We start from the raw sequence: 12,683 nt of genomic DNA, 5'->3' as shown, positions 1-12,683 counted from the left end.
CTTACGGTCTTATGGCCTTGTTCTCGTATGCCAGAGCTGGAGTTCGCCAAACTCTTTTCAACCCTTCCAGCATTCCAACTGGGGATCACTTCTCTTCCTCCTTTCTTGTTCCTTCCATTTGGGTATTTCTTCAGTCTGTCTCTTGTCTCTGCGACTCCATCCTCAGCTTAGGAGGAACTGCTGGCAAGAGACAGAAGAAGGCCTGGGATACCTGCCGCCATTTTCCACTCCCTTGAAGTTGTGATGGTGTCATTTCAGTGGGAAGGCTCTTTTTGTCTTCCTCTTCACCATCTATCTGCTTATTCTACTGTGGCCTCCACTTCCCTTGACCTTGTCACCCGGAGAAGGGGAAAAGATACCTGGGGCTTGGAGGATTGAGTCGACCAGATTTTCCATCCCTTCGTTGGGTATTTCATAATACAATGGCTGGGTAAGTAAAATTAGTGACGCTGATAGATTATAATTGAATTACTTGATGCAGTGAAGATTATTATTCTGATTAAGCCATGATTATATTACTGTACAGTACTGTGCAAAAATCTTAGGCACCCTAGATACTTTATATATGGTTTCAAATGGTATGGCCTCCTCGGAGCCCTGATCGCAAAATCATCGAGGCTGTCTGAGAGTACCAGGAGAGAGAGAAACAAGCGAGACAGTCAAAGTCTGCAGAAGAATTGTGGCAAGTTCTCCCAGATACTTGGAACAACCTACCAGCTGATTTTCTTATAAAACTGCAAGACAGTGTACCTTAGAGAATTGATGCAGATTTAAAGGAAAAGGGTGGTAACACCAAATACTGATCTGATATATATATGTTTTTTTACTGTTTACTGCTCTTTATAGTAACGTTTTTAATATTTAGAAACTTCATTTTATTATTTTGAAAGCATCTTCACCTTTACAGAAATTTTTTACATGTGCCTAAGACTTTTGCATAGTACTGTATGTTTTATGAATAAATTATATTTTTGGAGAAAAAAATATTCTGGAGCAGATCTCCTGGCTGCGACTTCCTGAATGAAAACAGATCCAAAATGATGGGTAAGACTCTGCCAGCCATGAGTTGCAATCTCCACCTACAGAAGTATCTTGTCAGCTGTTTAGCTTCATCCAAAGGCTGAATCAACTGTCAAAACTATCCAAGAAATCGAGTGTTCATGAAGGCAAGTTATCTTAACCCAGATTCAGAAGGCAAATTCTCCAATGTAACTGCAGGAAGCTGGAGTTCCACAGCCAGGGACAAGTTTTTAATCCCCAGCAGGAACTACACAGGAAGTTCACCAAGTCCACGTCCAGCACTTCCTGTCAATTACTGGCATTCCACAGGAAAATATGACCCAATTCTTTGACGACAATGTTGGTGGCAGTCATTGCATTTAATTATTGTCCTTTTACTTGTTTGCTGGACATCATAGATACCATTTCAATGAAGGCCATGTTGCAGCATAGGAGCAGAATTTGGCCCATTGAGTGTGCTTTGTCATTCGGTCATGGCTAGTAGATTTTCCCGCTCAACCCCATTCTTCTGCATTCTCCCTGTAACCTTTGATACCCTTTCTGACCAAGAATTTATCAAACTCTGCTTTAAATATACTCAATGACTTGACCTCTACAGCCATCTGTGGCAAAGAATTCCGCAGACCCACCATCCTCTGGCGAAAGAAATTCCTCCTCATCTCTGATCTAAAGGAGCTTCCTTCTGCTCTGAAGTTTTGCCCTCTGGCCACATACTCTCCCCCTATTTGAAACATCCTCTCCACTTTCACTCTATTTAGGCCTTTCAATATGTGGTAGGTCTTAATAAGATTCCCCATCGTTCTCCTAAACTCCAGTGAGTACAGGCCCAGAGCCATCAAACGCTCCTCATACATTAATCTTTTCATTCCCGGGATCACTGCTGTGAACCTCCTCTGGACCCTCTCCAATACCAGCACCTCCTTTCTTAGATATGGGGTCCAATGCACAGAAGTCATAGAGTAGCACAGGACCGAAAAACAACCCTGATTCCAGAACTTACATGCTGACCATTTTGATTGTCCACATTAATCTAATTTATCTGCGTTTGGACCACATCCCTGTGGGCTCTGTCCATTTGAGTGTTGGTCTAAGTGCCCCTGAATCCTAATATTTGTATCTGATTTCACCACCTCCTTTGACAGCTCCACCCAGACAACTGAAGATTTGTGTTCTCTGTCTATCACAATCCATTACTCAGGTGGGACTTACCTCTTCTCCAGTTCCGTGGTCCTGAAAGGGCTGATGAGGCCATTCTGGAACCTGGCCACAGGCTGGGGAGGAAGAGTTCGATGGGGTAGGTAAGAGGGTAGTTTATGACGTGCTGGGCTCCTTCCTCAACACACAACACTCTGCTCCCCCCCCCCCCAATTCATGGATGTTCTGGGTTCGGCAGGTTGACCAAGAAACAAATGGCTGAAGGGGAGTACCTGAGAGAAAGTAGCATGGCCTAGATGGTGGGGTTTATTGATAAGAGATGGTGCCTTCTTGGGGCAGTGTAGATACTACTGATGGTGGGGAAGGATGTGTTGGATTGAAACTCTAATCAGACCACACTTGGAGCAGTGGTCACCAGTAATCTAAAGGCTTTCCTCAACCACAAAAAGAGAGCCTTTAGATTGGGAGGCAGAGGAATTGAAACTTGCAGAGGGAGCTAAAGCAGGAGATCAAGGTGGCTAAAGGGAAATACAGGAGAGAGCTGGAGAACAAGCTTGGGCAGAGTAGTGCAAGGGTGTTGTGGAGAGGCATGAAGAACATCACTGGCTTCAATCAACCGAGCTGTAGAGCCTTGGAGTGCAGCAATGAATGGGTTAATGAGTTAAACCAATTCCTCAGTAGGTTTGATAATTGCCCTCCTGTTCACACCTCCCCCCAGCACACCAGCCCAGGTGCTGAGGCACCCAGTACTTCCTCAGCACCAATACCTCCCCTCCTCCCTACTCCCCCCTCATGGATAACATATGGATAAAACATGGATAAACACCACAGGCTACCACTCTCTACACCTTCTCCTTCCCCTACATCTACTATCCACACCGCCACTTACCAACTACTATCATCCTGAACTTCACCTCCCCCAGACCCCACCTTCCACCAGCTGCCCAGTTATCATGGACTTGCCTTCACTGCTGAGCAGGTGGGAAGGGCTCTGAGGAAACTCAGACACGGCAAAGCATTGGGACCGGATGGTGTGAACCCCAAGGTCCTGACGGAGTGTGCTGAGCAGTTGTGTGGAGTTCTCCAGGGCCTTTTCAATCTGAGTCTCAGCCTGGAAAGTGTCCCGACTGGGTGGAAAACCACAATCATGTTTGGTCCTAGTACCCAAGAAGGGCTGACGAAAGTCTTGAATGACTACAGTCTAGTGGCCTTGACCTCACACATCATGAAGACCCCAGAGAGGTGGGTCTGGTTCAACTCCGACCCCTGGTCAGATCAGCCCTCGATCCCCTGCAGCTTGCCGACATTGGAGTCGATGATGCTGTCGTCCACCTGCTGAACAGAGCCTACTCCCATCTGGATAAGCAGGGCAGCACTGTGAAGATCATGTTCTTCGATTTCTCAAGTGCCTTCAATACCATACAGCCCTCATTGCTGGGGAGAAGCTCTGTTCAATGCAGGTTGGCACTTCTATTGTATCCTGGATAATGGACAATCTGAATAGCAGATCACAGCTTGTACAATTTCAGAGCAGTGCCAGACATGGCTATAAGTAGCACTGGGACCCCATAGGGAACTGTATTGGCTCCATTCCTTATTATCCTGTATACCTCGGACTTTAAATACAACACTGAGTCATGTCATCTGCAGAAATTCTCTGATGACTCAGCAATACTTGGGTGAATGAAGGGAGGACAGGTGGATGAGTACAGGGCCTAGTGGAGGACTTTGTCAAATGGTGTAAACCGAATCATCTGCAGCTCAACATCAGTAAGACAAAGGAGATGGTGATAGACCTTAGGGAGATCAAGCCTGCACTGCTCCCTATTGCTATTGATGGTGAGGATGTGGATGTGGTGAGGACCTACAAGAACCTGGGGCTCCACCTGGATGACAGAGTAGAGCATCAACACAGAGGCTGTATAGAAGAAGGGCCAGAGTCACCTCGACTTCCTGAGGAGACTGAGGTCCTCTGGAGTACGCAGTCCTCTCCTTCACATGTTCTACCAATCTGTTTTCACCAGTACGATCTTCTATGTGATGGTGTGCTGGGGTAATGATTTCAACACAGGTGATGCCAACAGGCTCAGTAAACTGATTAGAAAGGCTGGCTCTGTTATAGGAGTTGAACTGGACACACTGGAGGCTGTGGTAGAACAAAGGAACCTGCAGAAAATCCTGGCAATTCTGGACAATGTTTCTCACCCTCTGCATGCTACCTTGGCTAAACAGAGGAGCACTTTCAGTAATAGACTAAGACAACTGTGCTGCTCCAAAGAGCACTATATGAGGTCTTTCTTACCCTCAGCCGTTAGGCTCTATAATGAGTCAGCCTACATCCGAGGAAATGAGGACTCCCTCCTGTAAGACTGTTTGAGGTAACTTAGTTTTTATTCTTTCTACTTCTCTTCTAATATTTATATATCTGTGCACTTGTAATGCTATTGTGACACTGTAATTTCCTTTGGGATCAATAAAGTGTCGACCTAGCTATCTATCTTTTAAAAGTTTGCAAATGTTTGGGCACCACTGGTCAAAATTTCTGTTACTGTGAATAGTTAAGAGAGTAGAAGATGAACTGATCTCCAAAAGTCATAAAGTTGAAGATGGAACTTTCTTTTCAACATTTTAAGCAAGATTAGTGTATTATTTTTTTTTCTACAATTTTAGAGTGAAAAAAGGAAAGGAGCATAATGCAAAAGTTTGGGCACCCCAAGAGGTTTGAGCTCTCAGGTAACCTTTACCAAGGTCTCAGACCTTAATTAGCTTGTTAAGGCTATGGCTTGTTCACAATAATCATTAGGAAAGGCCAGATGATGCAAATTTCAAAGCTTTATAAATACCCTGACTCCTCAAACCTTCTCCCAACAATCAGCAGCGATGGGCTCCTCTAAGCTGCTGCCTAGCACTCTGAAAATTAAAATAAATAAATGATTCCCACAAAGCAGGAGAAGGCTATGAGAAAATAGCAAAGCGTTTCCAGGTAGCCGTTTCCTCAGTTCGTAATGTAATTAAGAAATGGCAGTTAACAGGAACGGTGGAGGTCAAGTTGAGGTCTGGAAGACTAAGAAAACTTTCCGAGAGAACTGCTCGTAGGATTGCTAGAAAGGCAAATCAAAACCCACCTTTGACTCAAAAGGCCTTCAGGAAGATTTAGCAGACTCTAGAGTGGTGGTGCAGTGCTCTACTGTGCAGCGACACCTGCACAAATATGACCTTCATGGAAGAGTCATCAGAAGAAAACCTTTCCTGCGTCCTCACCACAAAATTCAGCATCAGAAGTTTGCAAAGGAACATCTAAACAAGCCTGATGCATTTTGGAAACAAGTCCTGTGGACAGATGAAGTTAAAATAGAACTTTTTCGCCACAATGAGCAAAGGTATGTTTGGAGATAAAAAGGTGCAGAATTTCATGAAAAGAACACCTCTCCGACTGTTAAGCACGAGGGTGGATCGATCATGCTTCGGGCTTGTGTTGTAGCCAGTGGCACAGGGAACATTTCACTGGTTGAGGGAAGAATGAATTCAATTAAATACCAGCAAATTCTGGAAGCAAACATCACACAGTCTGTAAAAAAGCTGAAGTTGAAAAGAGGATGGCTTCTACAACAGGATAATGATCCTAAACACACCTCAAAATCCACAATGGACTACCTCAAGAGGCGCAAGCTGAAGGTTTTGCCATGGCCCTCACAATCCTCTGACCTAAACATCATCAAAAATCTGTGGATCGACTTCAAAAGAGCAGTGAATACAAGGTGGCCCAAGAATCTCACTGAACTAGAAGCCTTTTGCAAGAAAGAATGGGCGAAAATCCCCCAAACAAGAATTGAAAGACGCTTAGCTGGCTACAGAAAGTGTTTACAAGCTGTGATACTTGCCAAAGGGGGTGGTACTAAGTACTGACCATGCAGGGTGCCCAAACTTTTGCTTTCGGCCCTTTTCTTTTTTTGTTATTTTGAAATGTAAAAGATGGAAATAAAAAAGTAATCTTGCTTAAAATATTAAAGAAATGTGTCATCTTTAACTTTATGCCTTTTGGAAATCAGGTCATCTTTTACTCGCTTAGCTATTCACAGTAACAAAAATTTTGACCAGGGGTGCCCAAACTTCTGCATACCATTGTACATCGATCTATCGATCTATCTTGTGCACGGTTCTAATCGTCTCATTATAGGAAGGATGTGGAAGCTTTTGATAGGGTGGAGAGGAGATTTTTCAGAATGGTGCCTGGATTAGAAAGCATGTCTTAAGAGGAAAGCTTTTCTGTTTGGAGAGAAAGAGGATAAGTGGTGTCTTGATAGAGGTGTTCAGATGATAAGAGGCATGATAGATTGGAGAGCCAAAGACCTTTTCCCAGGGCGGAAATGGCTAATATGAGGGGGCATAATTTTAAGGTATTTAGTGGAATGTATAGTGGAGTATCAGAAGTAGGTGTTAACTTGGAAAGTGGTGGAGGTAGACACACTAGGGATATTTAAGATAGGCACATGGGTGAAAGAAAAATGGAGGACTATGCGGGAGGGAAGGGTTAGATTGATCTTGGAGTGGGTTAGAGGGACAGCACAATATTGAACCCATGAACATTACCTCATTTTTATTACCTGTTTTTGCATTATTTTTAATTTAACTATTTAATGTATTTATATTTACTGTAATTTATTTATTTCTATTTTATTATGTATTGCATTGTAATGCTGCCGCTAAATTTCATGACATATGCCAGTGATATTAAACCTGATCTGATTCTGACCTTGAGCTGTGCAGTTCTATGTTCATTACTCTATGAACCCTCTACTCTTGCAGCTTAAGTCCCTGTATAGTCAGACTGCCACCAGTCAGGTTAATAACGACATAAATCTGTGGAAGTTTGTTAGAATGTTCAGTGACGTGCAAAAGCTCTGCAAACAGCTCCTAATTTTTTCTCCATAACAACTGCCACTCCTTAAACATAAGCGCAGCACAAAAACAGATCATTCGGCCCATCCTGTCTGTGCTGACCATCATGCCACTGCGACCACAAAATAAAACAAATTTCATGACATACAGTGCCTATAAAAATTATTCACCCACTTTGAAGTTTTCATGTTTTATTGTTTTACAACATTGAATCACAGTGGATTTAATTTGGCTGCTTTTGACACCGATCAACAGAAAAAACTCTTTCATGTCAAAGTGAAAACAGATTTCCACAAAGTGATCTAAATTAATTACAAATATAAAACTCAAAATAATTGATTGCTTAAGCATTCATTCCCTTCAAGTCAGTATTTAGTAGGTGCACCTTTGGCAGCAATTACAGCCTTGAGTCTGTGTGGCTAGGTCTCAATCAGCTTTGCACATCTGGACACTACAATTTTTGCCCATTCTTCTTTGCAAAACTGCTCAAGCCCTGTCAGGTTGTATGCAGATCATGAGTGAACAGCCCTTTTCAAGTCCAGCCACAAATTCTCAATTGGATTGAGGTCTAGACCCTGATTTAGCCACTCCAGGACATTAACTTTGTTCTTTTTATGCCATTCCTGTATAGTTTTGGCTTTATGCTTGGGGTTATTGTGTTGCTGGAAAACAAATCTTCTCACAAGTCACAGCTCTCTTGCCAACTCGCAGACTGCATCAGGTTTTCCTCCAGAATTTCCCTGTATTTTGCTGCATTCATTTTGCTCTGTCCTTCGCAAGCCTTCCAGGGCCTGCTCCACATTTTCTACGCCATGGACCAACACCATAAAGCAACACGTCCGTGGACCCCAGGTTGGGAACCCCTGCATTCGTGGGTTAATTATCTCCAGTTAGCACTAAACATAGCGTTCAGTCTAATGGCCAAAAAAACTGAATTTTGGTTTCATCAGACCGTAGAACCTTCTTCCAGCTGACTTCAGCCTCAAGCCGAAATTTCAATAGTGGCTTTCACTTTGCCACTCTCCCATAAAGCTGTGACTGGTGAAGTATCCAGGCAAAAGTTGTGTATGCGCATTCTCTCCCATCTCAGCCACTGAAGCTTGTAACTCCTCCAGAGTTGTCACAGTCTCTTGGTGGCCTCCCTCACTAGTCCCCTTCTTGCATGGTCACTCAGTTTTTGAGGACAGCCTGCTCTAGGCAGATTTACAGCTGTGCCATGTTCTTTCTATTTCTTGATGACTGACTTAACTGTACTCCAATTCAGTGACTTGGAAATTTTCTTGTATCCATCTCCTGACCTGTGTTTTTCAATAACCTTTTCACAGAGTTGCTTGGAGTGTTTTTTTTGTTTTCATGGTGTAGTTTTTGCCAGGATGCTGACTCACCAGCAGTTGGACCTTCCAGATACAGGTGTACTTGTACTACAATCAATTGAAACACCTTAACTGCACACAGGTTGCCAAACAGATCTGTTTTGGCAAAACAGATCTCCACGTAACTAATTATGTGACTACTAAAACTATTTGGCTGTACCATTGATGATTTGGGGTGCCATATAAAAGGGTGGTGAATACTTATGCAATCAATTATTTTGTGATTTATATTTGCAATTAATTTAGATCAGTTTGACACAAAAGAATCTTTTTCTGCTGATCAGTGTCAAGAAGCCAAATTAAGTCCACTGTGATTCAAAGTTATAAAATAATTAAACCTGAAAACTTCCCAGGAGGTACTATTGGGGATTGAGAGTGAGAGGAGGGAATGGAGAGGGAATCATGGTTGGGAAAAGGGGAAGGGAGATGGGAGGGAGCGGGAAGCATCAGAGAGACGTTCTGTAATGATCAATAAACCAATTGTTTGGAATCCAATGACCTTGCTCATTGTGTCTGCACACGTGCCATCCTCCTCCGCTGGCACTCCTCTGCCACCCGTCCCACACCTCGCAACCTTCACCATTCCCAACATCCTTCGCTCCCGCCAGATTTTCAAACTCATTGTCCACTCCACATTGAGAAATACAGCACTGTGCAAGAGTCTGAGGTGCCTTAGTTCTATTTAAGTGCACAATGCTGTAAAAGATTGCGACACCGTGATACGGCAACGCAAGTGTCAGCCTCACGGCTCCAGGGAACCTGTGTTCAATCCTGACATTGGGCAGGTAGTTTATGCAATCTCTCCCTGAGGCAGCATGGCTTTCCTCCCACATCCCAAAGACATATTCGTGCAGAGTTTCTCAACCTTTTCTACGCCATGGCCCAACACCAGAAAGCAACACGTCCGTGGACCCCAGGTTGGGAACCCCTGCATTCGTGGGTTAATTATCTCCAGTTAGCATTACAGTGCAAATTTGTGGCAAAAAGAATCAAAGGGGAATGTGAGAGAGAATGTTGTTGGATGTACAGAAACGGGGACATAAGGAATGGGATGTAAGAGATTCTGCAGATGCTGGAAATTAGGAATGATTCCTCTAGAAACACAAAATGCTGGGGGAGCTCTGCAAGTCAGCCGGTGTCTCGGAGGGAGAGTGAACAGTCGATGTTTTGGGTCGAGACCCGTCATCAGGACTGGAAAGGAAGGAAGCAGAAGACAGAATAACATAGTAGAAGGAATTCCATCCATCCTTCTCCTTCAGGAAGAAAGGGATGGATAGACTTGCTCACCTCAGAGCCAGGGTGGACACAATGGGACAGATGTGTGGTTGTAATGTAAATGCCCAGCAGGTCAGGCAGCATCTGTGAAGGGGAATTAACAGCTGAAGTTCCAGACCTCAACCCTTCAGGAGGAAAAGGATGATGGGTTTGCTTCCAAAGGGTCAGATATGTTGTTGTAACATATCTGCTCAGCATGTCAGGCAGCATCTGTGAAGGGAAATAAACAGTCAATGGAATGGACGGAGACCCTTCAGGAATCTTTACATCTCCCAGAAAGGAATGGATGGGATTGTTCCCCATAGCTGGGATGGACCCAAGGTGTGGTAATGTTAATACTCAGCAGGTCAGGCAACACTTGTGGAGGGAGAAGAAGAGCCAATGTTTCAGAATGATGCACCAGTCCTAGTGACGATTACCTGCTGAGTCCCTCCACGGCTTTTTTATTTTATTTCAGGTTTCTTTTCTTTTGTTCTGGTAAGTACAGTATCGTTTATAAAGATGCAGACTTGAGGTGGGGATGTGAAGCCACCTCAGTGAATGACCAGAATCTTCAAAGTCAAAGGTAAAATAAATTTATTATCAAAATACATGTATGTCACCATATACTACCTTGAGAATTATTTTCTTGCAGGCATTTACAGAAAATCAATAAATACAATAACATTTATGAAAACAATAGGTAAGCAAAGACTGACAAACAACCAATGTGCAAAAGTAGATAAATCATGCAAAATAATAATAAGAATAATGCTGAGGACATCAGCTGTAAAGGGAGTCTGTAGGTTGTGGAATCAGTTCAGAGTTGTGGTGAGTGAAGTTATCCACACTGGTTCAGGAGCCTGCTGGTTGGAGGGCAACAACTGTTTCTGCACCTGGTGGTGTGGGACCTGAGGCTCCTGTACCTCTTGTACAACTGTAGTTGCGAGACGAGAACATAGCCTTGATGGTGGGGGTCCTTGATGATGGTTGCTGCGTTCTTGTGGCAGTACCCCTTGTAAATGTGCTCAGTTATGTGGAAGGCTGGCAGAAACTAGAGCCCTGGCGACAACCAAACCCTACTCTGCTAACTCACCAGGTAGGCTTGAACCTTCCAAGACATCACCAGTCAGCCTCAGAGAACCAAGCTAAGGGACATCAGTTGGAACTTAAACAGTGACCCCGTTTGCACTCTCAGTAGTGAGCAGATAAGATTAGGGAACCCACGATGTCCTGGCCAACTTTGTATCTGACGTAATGAGATTGCTGTTTTCAGAATGTTGCTGTGCAGCAAACATGCTTCCTGTGTGTTATGTTTTGTAACTTTATAATGTTATACAAATTCAAAGGAAGACATCGAAGTCCAAAAATGCAGGTCTAACTTTGAGTTTACTTTAAGCAAAGTGCGCACATATCACGTGGTAGCAATTAACATATTTATACATATTACCCATAATGAATTACTTAAAGAACAAGAATGCTTAATCAACCAATATATATACAAGATTACTTAAATATATCTGAACTATTTAGAATACAACACCATGTATGAAAAATTGTGAGCGGTATATATAGGGTGAATGCGTGCAGAATATTTCGCCTCAAGTTGGATGACGTTAAAGCTGAAGGTCATCACTTTAGGGTGAAAGTGCCAGTGGAAGTGGGAGATGTGTGTTCAATTGTAACATGTAAGGCAAGGTTGAATAGGTACATCGATGAGAGAGTTGTATAGGGCTGTGGTCAGGGATCAGGCAGATGGGACTTGGCAGAAAACCAGGTGGACGTAATGGGCTGAAGGACCTGCTTCTGTGCTGTGGTGCTCTATGACTCTGTGGCTGATACAAAAGTGCTTCCTGGGCTGTAACATGCTCGAGGCTGTAAGAGGCGCCATAGAGATATATCTTTTTTTAATACCACCTGCCTTTTCTCCCCCAAGCTTAACATGTGAGCCTGGAGTCGACAGCCTGTGATCTTCCAGCTGGCTGTGCCATCAGGGAAGGTTACACTGCCTTTTACGCCTGTTCTTTCTGAAGGTCTGCATTCAAACTCCAGACATCTCCTGTGTGCCCCGGATACAATGGTGGTGCTGTTTGCAGCCATCACGCTGACAGACCGCCACACTTTTATCTGAGGTATAGATTGAATGCATAATGGAGCAGTCGAATATTACCATAAGTACCTGAATGAGATCCTTTTAACTGTCGCTCATTATTTTAGACGTGATTGCTTGATCTAAATCACTGCGCTCGGTCTCTTTTGTGCTGTTACAAAAATAAATTTGATGCACACTTTTGCAGATCTTGTTGCCTGGCTTTTTTCAACAGGAGCACTCTAGCCTGGTGACCCACGGTCTGCTTTTATCTTCAACTCTTCAAATATTCTCAATGGGATTGGGACCTACGGAGTAATGAGCCCAGCCTAACACCTTAATCCCTTCCTTACCCACTGAATCTTGTCTTCTCTCTGATGTCTGAGCTCACAGCCAATTATACTTTTGCAGAAGGTCTCCCTTTAGCCTCCAAAGTATTGTTGTACTTAAAATGTCCTCCAGTCTCCTAATTTATTGTCAATTTCCTTTCAGAGGCACTCGCATTGCATGGCAAAATGCGTATGTCCTCAATACGTGCCCCGCAGAGCTGGGCTCGCACATCACTAAGCCATTGATTTCTGTTTAGGCTGCTCAGTGTCACCATATTCAGTGCTATCAGTGTGAATTGTGCCTGTATGACCCAAGGGTTAAATTATGGAGAGAGATTGTACGCGCTGGGGTTCTATTCTCTGGAATTTACTATTTTTTAAATTTATAGCAACTTCTCATGTTAACAGACCATTCTGGTCCGTTAAGCCTGTGCCACCAACTAAAGTCAAGTTTATTGTCATTTAACATGCGCACCGTCAAACGAGACGAAGTTCCTCTGAAGCAGAGTGTAAAGTACGATAGTACGCATAACACACAATAACTTAGGAAAGTCAAGATAAAAT

This window comes from Mobula birostris, chromosome 12, assembly GCF_030028105.1.
Source record: "Mobula birostris isolate sMobBir1 chromosome 12, sMobBir1.hap1, whole genome shotgun sequence".
Taxonomy (NCBI): Eukaryota; Metazoa; Chordata; class Chondrichthyes; order Myliobatiformes; family Myliobatidae; genus Mobula; species Mobula birostris.
Note: the sequence above shows the minus strand (reverse complement) of the source record.